This window comes from Mustela lutreola, chromosome 1, assembly GCF_030435805.1.
Source record: "Mustela lutreola isolate mMusLut2 chromosome 1, mMusLut2.pri, whole genome shotgun sequence".
NCBI lineage: Eukaryota > Metazoa > Chordata > Mammalia > Carnivora > Mustelidae > Mustela > Mustela lutreola.
Genome location: NC_081290.1, coordinates 101,487,530 through 101,504,243, shown reverse-complemented (window position 1 = coordinate 101,504,243; position 16,714 = coordinate 101,487,530). Strand labels below are relative to the sequence as shown.

At 37.1% G+C, this 16,714-nt stretch overlaps 1 long non-coding RNA gene across 1 annotated transcript in view; it reads left to right on the top strand.

The window, feature by feature from the left end:
- Positions 1–9,579, top strand: part of LOC131829563 (uncharacterized) — a 37,218-nt gene extending 27,639 nt beyond the window's left edge. Inside the window, exon 3 of the long non-coding RNA XR_009352909.1 lies at positions 9,440–9,579. This is a non-coding gene — a long non-coding RNA (uncharacterized LOC131829563). The remainder of the gene's footprint in view (positions 1–9,439) is intronic.
- The last annotated feature ends 7,135 nt before the right edge of the window (positions 9,580–16,714 follow it).

Genomic DNA, 16,714 nt, shown 5'->3' with positions numbered 1-16,714 from the left:
GAGATACCACCTCACACCTGTCAGAATGACTAAAATTAAAAACGCAAGAAAAAACATGTTGGCAAGGATGTGGAGAAAGGGGAACACTCTTAACGCTGTTAGTAGGAATGCAAGCTGGTGCAGCCACTCTGGAAAACAGTATGGAGGTTCCTCAAAAAGTTAAGAATAGAACTACTCTATGACCCAGCAGTTGCTCTGCTAGGTATTTAGCCAAAGGATATAAAGCTACAGATTTGAAGGCTTACATGCACCACAGTGTTTACAGTAGCATTATCAACAATAACCAAATTATGGAGAAGAGTATAAATGTCCATCAACAGATGAATGGATAAAGAAGAGGTGGTATAGGTGCACCTGGGTGGCTTAGTCGGTTAAGTGTCCACCTTCAGCTCAGGTCATGATCCCAGGGTCCTAGGATCGAGTCCTACATCAGGCTTCCTGCTCAGTGGATGGCCTGCTTCTCGCTCTCGCACTCCCCTTGCTTCTGTTCCCTCTCTTGCTGTGTCTGTCAAATAAATATATAAAACCTTAAAAAAAAAAAAAGAGGTCCAGTATATATACACACACACAATGGAATATTACTCAGCCACCCCAAAGAAGGAAACCTTGCCATTTGCAACAACATGAATAGAGCTATAATGTATTATGCTAAGAAATAAGTCAGAGAAAGACAAATACCATATGACATCACTCATATGTAGAATTTAATAAAGAAAACATGAGCATATGGGAAGGGGGGAAAGAAAAAAAGGAGAGAGGGAAACAAACTGTAAGAGACTTTTAATGATAGAGAATAAACCAAGGGTTGATGAAGGGAGGTGGGTTGGGGATGGGCTCATGGGTGATGGGTATTAAAGAGGGCACTTGTGATGGGTATAGGGTATTGTATGAATCACTGATGAATCACTGAATGCTACTCCAGAAACCAATATTGCACTGTATATTCACTAACTAAAATTTGAATTAAAAAGACATTATGTGGGGCATCTGGATGGCTCAGTGGGTTAAGCCTCTGCCTTTGGCTCAGGTCATGATCCCAGGGTCCTGGGATCATGCCCCGCATTGGGCTCTCTACTCAGGGAGCCTGCTTCCCTCCTCTCTCTCTGCCTGCTTGTGATCTCTGTTTGTCAAATAAATAAATAATTGTTTTTAAAAAATGATGTGCTAGGGTAAGGACCAAATACATTAGCTCCTGTGGTCTTCAGCACATCCCTCTGAGATAGGGGTTACCCTGTTCTGCAGATGAGGAACCTGAGGTGAAGTAACTTTCCCTGAACCCCACATCACTGAGCTGCGGAGGTGGGAGTGGAAGGCCCCCGGGGTCTCCTACTCTGTCAAGCGCAGACCCAGGATAGATCGTGATTTAGCTCCTTCCTGCTTTTCCAGCCACCAGCAGTTTGTGGGTCACTTAAATCTGAGGAGCTACAGGGTCTTCACCTGGACATAATGATATCTACAGAATTTAGCAGTTATTACCATTGAGTCATTGCTTAGAATAGCAGCAATAAACAAAACAACCAAACAAAAACCCCACCAAAAATGTCCACTAAAGGGTGATTTATTGAGGGGAATATAGTGTATTCTATATGGTGGAATATATTAAATTAATTCAGTTAAAGAAATAAATGTATTCTATTTCATAATTAAACATATTAAATTAAATGTATTAAATAAGTGTTGACAACAGAAGATGTTTACAACAAAACTTAAGTTACAAAAATGTACTTACTGGGTGACTTTGGGTTATATATATCATAATACATATTACTAATATTCATGTAAATATAAATAATACAATAAGAATGAATTCTCTCCAGATTGGCCTGCAGAACTAAGATAATTCCAAATATCAACAGAGGTTTGTTTTTTTTTTTAAAGATTTTATTTTATTTACTTGAGAGAGAGACAGTGAGAGAGAGCATGAACGAGGAGAAGGTCAGAGGGAGAAGCAGACACCCCATGGAGCTGGGAGTCCGATGCGGGACTCGATCCCGGGACTCCAGGATCATGACCTGAGCCGAAGGCAGTCGTCCAACCAACTGAGCCACCCAGCCGTCCCTCAACAGAGGTTTTTGTGAAACATGACAGCTGATACTGATTTTTTATATGGCAAGGGGAAATATCCAAGGCATTCCTTAATAAAAAGAGGGAACTTGGCCAACCAGACACTGAAACTGATGGTGAAGTCATGATAATTGATAATGTTGCTTTGGCAAAGGTAAGACCAAATGACCAGCTGAACAAGAGAGCCCAGAAAGATCCAGGAACACGTGGAAAGTTGATTTATGACATATGTGGCCATGCTGATCAGCGATGAAAGTTCAAGCTTAGATTAAATAAACAGATGAGTTTCTACTGATAATAAATAAATAAGCCAAGAAGAAGGAAAAGCTTTCCCTTATAGCAGAATCTCATGCAGGAATTATGGAGGTAGAAAATCTCCATTTGGCAAGCATTGTAGTCATTGACTCAGACAAAATTGTCAATGGATACCAAAACTATTGGGTTGAAATTTGAGGATGAACAGGATAGTTACATAGTCTCAAAGACGTCTCCACAACTTACTTACTACTTCCAAAGGGGGAAGATAGTGCTTTTAAAGTGGATAAACCTGGAGGACATCACCTTATCCAACTGATCCAAGTTGCCATCGCCAAAAAATGGAGAAAAATGACATATGGACTTCCTGTGTGTTGCACTGAAAAGGACATGACCTCACTAACATAATGATCCTGCCAAAAACACACAACCTAAATTTAATTATGAAGAAACATTCTATGAAGAAAACCCACACCGAGGGACAGTCACAAAATAATTGGCCTAACCGTTGAAAAATGTGAAGGTCAGAGAACACCAACCCTGAGGAACTGTTCCAGATCAAGTGAGATTGGAGACAACGTAATATGTGACCCTGGACTGGATCCCGTGGTGGGGGTGTGGGCTGTGCGAGGGGTGGAGCGGGACAGCTATAAAGCATATTTTTATCAGGGTAACCGATGAAATGTGAAAGTACACTGTAGATCATAGAGTAATGTAAGCAGTGTTAAATTTTCTGATTTTGATAACTGTTTTCAATTCTCATGTTGAGAAAACATACACTCACGTACTTGGAGGCAAATGAGCATGCTATCTGCGGTTTATTCTCAAATGCTTCAGAGACAACAATATGCATAAGAGAAAGAGAATGAGAAAACAAATACAGTGAATCAGATCATTGCTGAATCGGTTGAGGGGTACACAGGAATTTTTGTAAGCTTTTTAAAACTTTTCTGTGCTTTGAATTTTCTTGAAACAAAAAGCTAAAGAACAAAAAACTAAATAATAAAAAATTTTTTAAAAAGCTAAAGAACAGCAAGGGGATGATAAATACAAAACCTCTGGGAGGGAGGAGAGGCCAGAGAGTGGGGGAGAGAAGAACCCACGTAGATGCAACAGGACTATGTTCCAGTTCCTAAATTAAACGATGAGATTGTGGGCATTCATTTCATTATTTAGTTTTAACAATAATATATAGTATATCTTTTTTGTCCCAATCAAATAGCATTTTTTTAAAGATTTTTTAATTTATTGACTGAGAGAGAAATCACAAGTAGACCTGGGGGGCAGGCAGAGAGAGAGGGGGAAGCAGGCTCCCTGCTGAGCGGAGAGCCTGATGTGGGACTGGACATCGCAGAACCCTGAGATCATGACCTGAGCTGATGGCAGACGCTTAACCCACTGAGCCACCCTGGTGCTGCAAATAGCATCTTTTAGAAGATAATAAAAGGGAAAACAAAGACAAAACATAATAAGGCATGAATCAGAGCTATCTGATGAGCTCTGTGTGTGTATGATCTGAGTGCCCTTGAGCATGCTTCTTTTCCTCCATGAAGTTCACTTCTCTCACCTACAAAAGGGGAATAAGAGACCCACTGTGTAGTTGGGTTGCAAGCACTTGGAAGTCAGTGCTCATTAAGTGGCAGCTGCTTTTTTGTTTCCTCTGATAGGGCAGAGATAAGGGAAGTGTGTCAACAGTCACAAGCTTGGTTAAAGCGATAGAGGTTTCACATTGTCTACATGGCCAGTTGGGAAGGAGGGTATCTAGGGAGCAAAATCGAGTTCATATTGGAAATCCCCCAAATAATTACAGAGCCAATGAGTTTTATGTATCCTTTTTCCAAACCAGTCTCCATTATCTGGAAGTAAGACTTGGAAAAAGACAGATATTTATGTTAGATGGTCTAGAGGAAGGTCAACAAAGCAGAGAAGTATGCTAAGAGTGAGGCTGGTTTAACTGGTCAGGGCATCCTGCCTAAGCAGTTAGCTTGCTTTTATTTGAAGTTCTGAGAAAGGAGACTATTTATAGGAGGTGGAAGATAAAAAGTGAGCAGATAATTTAGTAGATTAATTAGAGGCTGTGTATGAGAGCATACCTAGCAGAAAAATGCTTTTCCCAGTGCAGAATAAGTGAATCCACTCCTGACTTTTTTTGCAGCACATAAAAAATAATTCTTACATGATATATGTACTCCCTGTTTGGAAGAATTCCCTTATGGCTTAGCTACTTTTTATATACCAAAAGCCTTGAACAGATTGCAAAAAAAAAAAAAAAAAAAAAAAAAAGGCAAGCAGATATGTATTGAGCAACCACTGTATTTCAGGGTGACTCTGCTGTAAGGGATATAACAGAGGAGCTTGTATAAGCAAGTCTGTAGTGGATTTAAAATTTCATTTTTCAATATTAATGGCTTTATAAAAGAGTGTGTGTGTGTATACATATATATATGTATACACAGAGCTAGCTTAAGCTCCTCACACATGTAACTAAACTCATCAACTGTGAACAATATAGCAAATTTGATGATGTTTATACATTACTAACAGTCAATTCAATGAAGAAATCAACAATACCAATTGTTGGCCATGTCAAACCTCAACTATTTTTCCATTTAGATAGCATATAGAGATAATCTGTCATCCTTGGTCACTAGAAATATTGCCAAAGAACGACTATTCTAGCTGTTGGTACCTAGAAGGTGCTTTTGGTTACTTGCTTTGGTGTTTAATTTCTTAAATGTTAATTATTTAAATTATATATAAACTATTATCACCTTATTTTTATATTGGTAAAACACATATTCATTAACACAGTTTTATCCATGACTTCTCCTTTTCTTTCTTCATAAACTATAAATACACAGATAATTCCAGAGATGAAGGCAGACATACATAATATTAAAGTTGGGGATTTTTTTAAAAATGCATTATAAAATTCTTGGAGTTATATGTACAAAAATTAGTAACCCAACCATTGCCTTGTTTTTACTTTGTCAGTTTTATATCAGCCACTGTATTCTCTGGAAATATAACTAAAGAGGGAAGTTATAATAACAAATGTAAATTTACTGAGAAATGCAGTTTTAGAGGAATTGGAGAATATGGGGAGGGATGATCCTTGCAGAGACTTAAGAATGTTGTAGTTGAATCAATTGATAAACCGATCATGGGGAGGCACTGGGGAAAGGAAAAGATTTTCAAGAGAAAGATAAAAAGTCACGTGTGAACAACTAAAAATTACATTTTCAAAGGCAGCTCAAAGAATGATAATATTATTCTTATTTCAATCCTCATGATTAAAAAATGCATTACTTAATATTTCTGCCAAAATTATCTTTGAAAGATAATTTCGTAATGAAAGATAAAGAAAATAATGTACTATCACAGGATTTTAAATAGAAATGGAGATTTCTGATGCAATAGGGTGAACAGAATGCATCGCTTCCATTCTCTCCTGGAAGCCTATTAAAGTGACAATAATCATATTTAAAATATATAGGCCTAAAATATATATATAAAGAAAAAACAGGAAAGAAGACACAGAGAATAGGAAACATCAATATGCTTTGGAGGATGGAAAGCTGTTGACTTAGAAGATCTTCAGCAAGAAGAAAGAGAACCAACCTGCAAAACTTGAGAATGTGCAGAAAGGGAATGTGAGGTGCAGATCCGGGATTAAGAGAATCGTTCAAAAGTCTGCCTAAGAGACATTTAGATCTCAAAGAGCCTGGTGACTTCCCCTCCCATTTCAGACTTAAGATTGATTCCTGCGGAGCCTGAATCAAAAAGATTCTGAGGTTAAGGACAGTAGGTACAGAAAACTCCAGGGGAGCTGAGGGGCTAAAAATAGGTAGATTAAGTAGAAGTCCATGTATTTATCAAAGAAGCACATCCTCACCCATTACTAGCCCTCGTTCTCTCTCCGGGTCCCTAAACACCTGCAGCCAGGTACAAGACTCCAGTCTCTTTCTTGCAGAAACTGAATGGCCATTTTGTGCAGACTCAAAGCCATTCTTAGGCGCTCAGAGTCTCAAACAAATAGAGAAAAAACCTCAAAGAAGAAAACAATTCCCAAAACAAAGGATCCAACAGAGAAGAGGGTGAGGGAATTTCCCAGTATAATAGCAAACAAAAGTGAAGAGTAACAATTCATAAAATGGGGCCAGAAAACAATCAGTCAAGATTGAAGCAGGAGAGCAAAAGTTTCTGAAAATAAACTAAAAATGGAATTCAGATTATCTGACAAGTATTGGGTTATATGAAAACTTATTTAGATGACTCCAAAATGAATAATTGAGACAGTTATTAACTCCAGGGAAAGAGAAGATAGAGTAATCATGGTATACTACTAGATTGAGCACTGAAAAATATGTAGACAGCCAAAATAATATAAATATGGGATAAAATACAGATAAATCGGTCGTTTAATTATATTAGGATTGTATTTATATATATAATATAATATGTTTTATTGTATCATATATATCAGAACTGGAGCTTTCTGTACCTACCATCCAATTATATTGGGAAGGAGGGGAAGCAGGGTAGTTGTATAAGAGCTATATCTTCATTTATCAATGTAAAAAGATCAGTTAATCACATATAAAATACTATATCAAGATAGAGCATCATAAATATAGAACTCTTATGTAGAAAGGTAAATCCCAGAAGACATACGGTAAGGATCAGAAACTGATGGGTGTCGGGGCACAGGGAGAGGTGGGTCATTTTTGAAAAATTTAACTGTCAAGAAAACTATTCGTATTATATTCCCTTATTTTAATTAGTGGAAAGTAGCAATATATGGGCTTACATTCTGTGTTTCTCAACATATTTTAACCCATGATTGCATTTGATAAATAAACAAACAAAAAAACCACCACCAGGGGCGCCTGGGTGGCTCAGTGGGTTAAGCCTCTGTCTTGGGCTCAAGTCAAGTCCTGGGATCGAGCCCTGCATTGGGCTCTCTGCTCAGCAGAGAGCCTGCTTCCCCCTCTCTCTCTGCCTGCCCCTGTGCCTACACGTGATCTCTCTCTCCATGTCAAACAAATAAATAAAATCTAAAACAAAACCAACCACCAAATCCATATATTCTTTCAGTGTTATTTGGAGATTAGAATAAAACAAACTTGGTGACTAAAAACAATTTAAAGCAATGAGACAAAATGCTGTTTTGCCCCTCTTGCCCCTACTCCAGAATTAAATAAGAACATTCCTTTCCATCCTTGCAAAGATAACAACTGTTCACTTTTTCTCATTTCCTGGCTGAGGATCTCGGTGTCTCCTTATTTCAATCAATCCAATTTAATGCATTCAATACAAACTCTTTTCTCTCTGGCTTTCAGTGCCTGTTCTTCTCCTTCCCTGCCCTCTACCTATCTAACCTTATTTTCCATTACATCACAGTGGGCAACTCCTGTAAAGTTGGATGGCTCTCTCAGAACCAGGCATACATACCCTGGGCCATGCCTGCTTTCATCCTTTAGGTCAAGCTCTTGCCTGAATACTTCGGCCCATCTCTTCTGGACCAGACCCAAGTCTTCCTGTCCTTCAAAACCTGCTTCAAGAGGAACAAAGACTTTTCTTATCATAATTCTACTATCTTATCATCTTCGAAACTTTGGCTTTTATCATTAAAACTTACAGAAGAAAAGAAAATGAATGAAAGTCACATTTTATTTATTTTTTTTAAAAGATTTTATTTATTTATTTGACAGAGAGAGATCACAAGTAGGCAGAGAGGCAGGCAGAGAGAGAGAGGAGGAAACAGGCTCCCTGCTGAGCAGAGAGCCCGATGTGGGACTTGATCCCAGGACCCTGAGATCATGACCTGAGCCGAAGGCAGCGGCTTAACCCACTGAGCCACCCAGGCGCCCGAAAGTCACATTTTATGACCTACTTGGGCAAAAAGGAAATTTAGACAAATGAACATTTGTCCAAATTCAAGAGACTGTACTCAATCTATTGGGTTGGCACCTACCATTAATTTTCAAAATGTGATGTGCCAGTGATATTTTTCAGCATGATGCCATTCTCTATGAAGGAAAGATCATCTTTTTAAAGCACCTAGTCCCAACAACATGAGACTGTTGGAAGGGATAAATAGCAAATTAAGGCTAGATTGAGAAAAGCCAATAAATATGATAAAAGTTTTATATTGATCTTGCCTCTTAATTATTTAAATGTTCACATTTTTATTGCATTTATTGTACAACAACATAAGAATACCAAAGAACAAAAACAGAAAAAATTATCTCTACTTCTATCACTCAAACTGTCTTCACTTGTTCACGTACTCTTCCATTTCTCAACCCTATGCATATGTAATTTTACATAGAAAGCATTCTAGTTTTTACCCTTGGTATTGTAAACATTTTCATGTTGTAAATCCTTCTCTGCACTTCACATGTTAGTATTTATACAATAATCCATCTCTTAATACCCATATGAGAATTCATCTATTGCAGTACCATAATTATTTGTGTCTCTATCATTATTCATTTATAATTCTTTTCAGTCATTCAGTAAAAAAAAATTTTTTTTCAGCAGACTGTGAGCAAATAGGCAATCATATGCACTGACAGTACTTATCAAATTTAAAATGGGCATATCCTCTAACCTAATCGATCTACCTTGTTGAATCTATCCTTGAGAGATAATTATAGAAGTTGCAAACATAAATATGCTATTTGCTGCATTATTTAATGGTAAAAACTAGAGATGATCTAAATGAGCCAGAGTAGTATAATAGCTGAATAAATTTTGGTATACCTGTATATAACATTAAAGGGTGATTAAAAATAATGAGTTTGATCTGTTTGGGTTGACTTGGGTTGATAAACTGATGAATGGCAGTGTGAGGGTGGGAAAGGAAGTTTAGATAAGTAGGAGGAGCTCATTGTTGTGGGAAAATGCTATATAGGTATGCTTATAATAAATACATATATACATGTTTGCGCATACATAAGAAATTGATATAGACCAGCAATTACTTTTTTCTTTATATCCTTCAGTAGTATTTGAATTACCACAAACACATATTATTACTTTTTAAGTTTTTGAATAATAAAATATAAATTATCTAAATAATACTCATTAAGGAATTATTACTTTATTTTCATAGATGGTCCACTCCAGCAGCTCTTTTTAACTGCTCCAGAAGGAACAGGAGACTTGGCAAAGCTGGTCAGTCCTCTCTACCTAAAAATGAGGAGATCTCAATCTTCTCTAGAGTCAAACTCATTTTGGATCACCAGTATATTCATTAGGTAATGAAAATCAATTTTGTGTTATGATTTGTTACTGTATGATTTGTTACTGTTTGATTTGTATACTGAAGGGTTTCCCAGCATTTTACTGTTGACATTTTGAGCCAAGTAATTCTTTGCTGTCAGGGATGTCCTTAAACTCTACCTACTAGATGTCAGTAGTGGGCTTCCCTTCCAGTTGTGACAACCAAAAAATATCTTTAGACATGGCCAAGTGTTCCAGGTTGGGAACTGATATAATACAATAGTATTTAGCCACTAGAAAGAATGGATTAATTCTAAATATATTAATAGAAATTACCTCCAAGGTAAAATATTAAGTGAAAGATGAAAGGTCCAAAACAGTGTTCTGAGTATGTAGACAATATACTGATGCAGAAAATATAGTATGGAGTCAGCTACCTGGAGTAAAATCCCAGCTCTTCTCAACTAGCTGTGTGACCTTGTACAAGTTACCCAACCTCTCTGTTCCAACATTTCTTTATTTTTAAAAGATACTATCATATGGTTAAGCATATTTCATACAACTAGTATGAGGATTAAAGAGATCAATTTCTGTAAAATACTTAGAAGAGTGTCCGGCATAAATGTTTTCATTTGTGATTATTATCATCAGCATCATTTGTGAAAATATAATATTGATAGACTATCTCTGGAAATATTTATAAGAAAACTGGTGAGAGTGGTTTCCTCTGGGCAAAGGGGTTAGGAAAAACATAATTTATAATGGATGCTCTTTGGGGATTTTAAATTTCTTCTACTATTATTTATTCAAACATTTTAAAAAGGCAATTTAGTTTGAAAAGGTTTTATGAACATATGTTGAGCTCCTACCTTTTATTTTTTAAAAAGATAGATTAAAACTTCTGGGAAACTAGCCATTTTATCTATGCTGCTAAAATAACCAAAATCTCCTTGTTGGCAATAACAAGTTAACATCAAAATTGTCTCTACCCCCTGCCCCCACCACCCTGGGGTAGGAGAAAAAAACATAGAGAGTCTTCATTCATTTGCAGTTTAAAATAATAACAATTTCATCTGGCCTTATTAAATGTCTCATTTTATAGTAAATTCCGTGTTTACAGAAATAGGAAGGCAAAGTGGCAGATGGTTCAAAATATTGTGTAGCTTTATAATGTGATTTTTTACTTCTATTTGAATATAAGTATGTCTCACTAGCACAAATGTCTATACTAAAAGTCACTCTAACATTGGAGAGGCATTAGAATTGTGAATTAATAAGTAAAGGGAGAAATTTATTAGAACATGTAGGTTTTTTTTAATTAATTAATTTACTTGAGAGATCAAGCAGGGCAATGGCAGAGGGAGAAGAGAATCTCAAGCAGACTCTGAGATGAGTGCAAAGCCTGACACAGGGCTTGATCTCACAACCCCAAGATCATGACCTGAGCCAAAATTAAGAGTCAGATTCTCAACTGACTGAGTCAGTCAGGCACCCCGGAACATGTAGTTCTAATAGTGACAGGAATGCAGTTATTTGCAAAGGTTTACAAAGAAACACCCACTGCAGTGAAATATGAGAAAGAATCAACTGTTGAAAAGATGGTAAGGAGAAAACCTAGATTTCTAGTTTGGCAAATAAAGAACTTAGAAGTTGCCACGTGGTCCTAACAACAAGAACTTTAACAAACAGAAAAATCAACAACTCCTCTTAGATTCCTCAGAGAAATGAAGTCACAGGGCAAAGCCACTCCCTCCAAAATTGGAGAGGCAGATAGTTAGATACAGAGAATTACAACTCACCAGAGCAGAAACCTCTGTGGAAACCGGGACTGGGATGACATGATTGTCTGTAGAAAAATATGAAATAATCACCACCAACAACAAAAAAAACTTACTGGAGCCATTAATGATTATAACAAGATTTCAGGATATAAGGTTTATATGTAAAAGTCACCTGCTGTCCTATATACCAGCAATGAATAAGTGGGATTTTGAATTTAAAACACATTACCATTTACATTAGCACCCCCCAAAATGAAATAAGTGAAATAAATTTAGCAAAATATGTACAAGATCTATGTGAGGAAAATACAAAACTCTGATGAAAGATACCAAAGAAGAACTAAATAAATGGAGAGATATTCCATGTTCACGTGTAAGAAGACTCACTATTGTCAAGATGTCAGTTCTCCCCAATTTGAACAATAGGGTCAATGCAGTCACAATCAGAAGCCCCACGTTATTTTGTTGTATCAACTGACTGATTCTAAAATGTACATGGAGAGCAAAACCCAGAATAGCCAACTCAATTTTGAAAGAGAAGAATAGAGTCAGAAGACTGGCACTATTTGACTTGAACACTTACTAGAGAACTACATTAATCAAAACAGCATGGTATTGGTGAAGAGAATAGACAAATATTTCAATGGAACAGAACAGAGAACCTAGAAATAGATCTACATAAATAAAGTCAGCTGATGTTTGACAATGGAGCCAAGGTAATCTTTTCAACAAATGGTACAACTGGTCATCCACATACCAAAAAAAAAAAAAAAAGAATCTAGATACAGACCTTATGCCCTTCACAAAAATTAACCAAAAATAGATCATAGACCTGAATGTAAAATGCAAAACAGTAAAACTCCTAGGAGGTAATATAGGAGAAAACCTAATTGACTTTGAGTATGGAGAAGACTTTCTTTTTGAGATTTATTTATTTATCTGAGAGAGAGGGAGGGAGAGAAGCAGACTTCCCACTGAGCGCAGAGCCCCATGCAGGGCTCTATATGGGGCTCATTCCAGAGCTTGACACAGGGCTTGATGAGGGGCTCAGCCCCATGACCCTGAGATCATGACCTGAGCTGAAATCAAGAGCTCATTGTTTAACCGACCAAAACTACGTACCCCTGGAGATGACTTTTTAGATACAAAACCAAAAGAACAATCAATAAGAGAAATAACCAATAAACGGACTTCACTAGAATTAAAATCCTATGCTCTGTGAAAGGCGATGTGAAGACAAGCCACATAGTGGAAGAAAATATTTGTAAAACGTATATCCGATAAAGAACCGAATGATGTTACTGAATTATACAAAGAACTCTTTTTTTTTTTCCCCTGTAGAATTATTTGGCACATTTCTATATGAAAAAAATTAGAAACCATTTGATACACCTACAACACATGTACTGTGTAACTGAAGCACCTATCTTTAGCATCTGAAATATGAGCTCTTGGATAGGGCTGTAATTGTAGATAGCACATCAATTCCCAAACTGAAAGATTCCCTTATTTATCTCGAAATTGCCATGGGAAATGCTAGTTGTGCAATATTAACCATCTCTCCTAAGGGAACACTCTCCCAATGCTTAGACATGACATTTATCTTCACTAAACACATATCCTTTGCCAAACCTGTTTGAAAAGCAATTCATTTGGAAGGTTTAGTTGATCACTCTAGTTTGCAGCCAAGACACCTCCTAGTCCTGCAGTCAAAATTTGGAGCATGATTTCAAGCCAGGCAGAATCCCATACATAAAAAAAAAAAAAAAAACTACGAACTAAACCCTAGTAAAACAACCCAGAGTAACCATATAATCAAGATGAAAGGTTCACTGCTAAGCTAGATTAAAATTATATCTATATAAAACACACAGAAAAATATTTTGTTGTTTTTATGGTCAAAATAAACCAACCAAACTCTTTAATTTTCTCCCTTCTCTCTTTTTTTTAAAGTATAGGTCTTGCCTTTTTTTTTTTTAAGATTTATTTATTTATTTATTTATTTAAGGGAGAGAGAGAAAGAGCATGAGCTGGGGGAGGGGCAGAAGGAGAAGCAGACTCCCTGCTGATCAGGGAGCCCAATGATAGGGCTCAGTCGGGGATCCAGGACTCCAGGATCATGACCTAAACCGAAGGCAGATGCTTAACCAACTGAGCCATCCAGGCGCCCCTCCCTTCTCTTCAACTAAAGAATTTCTCTTCTGTGTGGTACAGTTTAACCGTTAAGACTACGGTTCTGCAGTCACACTCCCCACATTTGACTGGCATTTCCACCACTTCCTAGCTCTACACCCCAGCCCAAGTTACTTAACTTCCTCAGGGCCTCATTTCCACCTTCTGTAGGAGAGGGCAGGCAATAAATACTACAGGATAAATTAGATAATGCAAGTAAAGTGATTAGAACAGCATTGGCACAGAAAATACTTGCTGATTATTATAATTATTTGACACTACTGTAGTTCCTCATTTAGTTTCCCAGTTGTCCATCTAAGTCTTTCAACTTACAATATCAAATTGCCATTATATGTCCGTGCCACTAGTACAATACTCAGCACATAGCATGGACTCACTATATTTTTCTTAGAAGAAAAGAGTGTGGGAAGGAAAGAAAAGAGAGAAAGGAGGGAGGTAAGATGAAGAGAAGGGAGTAGAGAAGAGAAGTGAGAGGCGGGTGGGGATGAAGAAAAGAGAAGGGGAGGGGAAGGGAGGGGAGGAGAGGAGAGAGGAGAAAAGAAGGGAGTAAAACTGAAAACGTATGTCGTAAGGAGTAGAAAACCAATCATAATATGCCGTGACTTCATGTTTGCGAATAGAAGTCTCCTGTTCATTTCACAGGTAACTTGATTGTTCTTCCAAATCTACTTATTTAATACTTTTGATATATATGTACAATCACAATGGTTTGACTACTTTATAGGTACGCTTTCTGGTTAGCTTTCCAAAACTTTTAAAACACCGAGTCCATTTAGTTCACACACAAGCATTGGAAAATACGAGGGAACACATAGCATGAAGCATCAATTCATGTACACAGGCTAATTCAGAGCTTAGTTTTTAGACTTGCTAACCTCAGAGCATTTCGGTGGGTAGGTACGGGCCAAATGATTAGTTTGATTTGTTCATTTAGAAGTTTTATAATCTTAACAAAAAATAGTTAAGCATCTGCCTTCAGTTGAGGTCATAATCTTGGGGTCCTGGGATCAAACCTCCCATGGGGCTCCTTACTCAGCAGGGAGCCTGCTTCTCTCTCTCATCACTCTGCCCCTCCCCACCCTGCTCATGCTCCCTCTCAATGTCCAATAAATAAATAAAATCTTTGAAAAATAAGATAAAATGTAAAAATACATTAAAAACTGGTCATTATCCTGCTAATTTAAGTAAATGCAATTATAATGAATTTGGAGGATCTAAATGATCTAGTTTGGCCTCCTAAATTTTCCCTTAATAGTCCATTTTTCTCTTCATTTTCTAGCTGATAAACTTAGTACAAAGTTACTTGTTTATAATTTGAAGTGACCTATTTTTCATGATTTTCCAAAAATGTTACTTCCTATAGAACAAATATCTTTTAAAAAATATTTTTCAAATATTTTATAAAAATTTGTGCTCTCTTGATAGAGTATTTTTATTCACTAAAGAAACATTTTCTTGTTTATATTCTTGTGTGGAATAGTTCTTTTAAAAACCACTCTAATTATCCAAATATTTATCTTACAAGTGGGATCATTTTTGTGACTGCTTCATTACTATGGGAAGAATACAGTGTTTTACTACAAAAGGACACAAAAAGCCCTTTAATTCTGGAAATTCTTGCCCTTGTGTCATAAAAACAGCCTAGGATTATGGAGGAAAAAAGATTAGAAGGTAGTGTCTATAATCGTAGACAAAACTATGCCCTAAACTAGCTACAAAAAATAAGTCTTTTTAAAAACATCACACTCAGAACCCTTTAATTTAACTTTGCTTTGCCTTTGAAGGAAAAAATTCCTTGAACTCTAAGTGGCTTTTAGATTTTAACTCTAGTCTCTCATTGAAGCTTTCAAGTCTCAAAGTCACTATTTGTTGGATTACAAGCAACATTTGTAGGAGACACCCCTGCCCATGTTTGTGTACTTGCCAAGTACCATTTCTAGAGCTCATTTCCATCCTGTTGACCAAAGTGGGAGGTCATGATATACCCAGTGGGTAGAACAAAGGCTATGAGAGCAACCCTGTTGTTTTCAAAGTCTCTATCTTTCTCACGTTGACTTTTTTTTTTTTTTTTAAGATTTATTTATGTATTTGAGGAGGAGAGAGAGAGAGAGAAGGGCAGGGGAGGAGGGTGGTGGGGGAGGGGAAGAGGGAGAGAGAGTCTTAAGCAAATTCCCTGCACTGAGCCACTGGGGCTCCATCTTACCACCTTGAGATCATAACCCTGAGATCATAACCTGCACCAAAACCAAGAGTGGGACACTCTGCGACTGTGCCACCCAGGAGCCCTTCTCAAGCTGAATTCTTAAATGTACTAAATAAAAGTGGAAAGGAGGAGAAGGTGGAAAAATTATTTTTTTCTTGGCTTATTCAAGACTGGGCAAATGCCTATCTTAAATCTCATAGGAAGTCTGGGTTATTGGATATTCACGTAATGACCACAAAAGGGAAAAATGTAATCAGGTAAACATTAAAATAAATTGCAAAAAAAAAAAAAATGTGACCTGCATGAGTGGTTCTCAGCCCCAGGACATATTAGAATCGCCTGGAAAGCTTTTAAATACTGTGAAATGCCTTGGCCCCCACCCCCTTGGGATTCTGACTAAATTGTCCTGCAGTGGGGCCTACACACTGGCATTTTTCAGATCACCGAGATGGTTTTAGTGAGCAGGAGGGCTGATAACACAGTTCTGCATCTAACCAATTAAATACTTGGGTAGATTTTTAACCAGAGGAGTTGGTTACTTGTGAGCAATAAACTTTTGAGCAATAAACACTCACAAAGGGCTTGCACATGCCAGGCACTGTGTTAGGTTCTGAGAATACAAAACTATTTGAAAAGGAAAGACTTTGAAAAATAAGAACATGAATGGCAGTAACAGCTAAAATATTTTCTAATAAGAAATGAAGATCAACAGCTCTGGTCTTTCAGGTTTTCACTGACTCAGGTCATCACTAGAGTTAAATGTCAAAAGGGGATGCCCAAAAAGCCTTCCCTCAGATTTATACACAATCAGGTTTTAATGAAAAATCCTGACAGTAAAAAATGTCCATCACTTAACTAAGAATAAGCCAAGAAACCTCTCATAACACAAAAGAGATGGAAATCACAAATACTGAAAAGCAAGAAAATGCAAAGAAATCAGTTCAGGCTAGTGATTTCTGGTAGAGTGAGGAGGCTACCTACCCCCAGG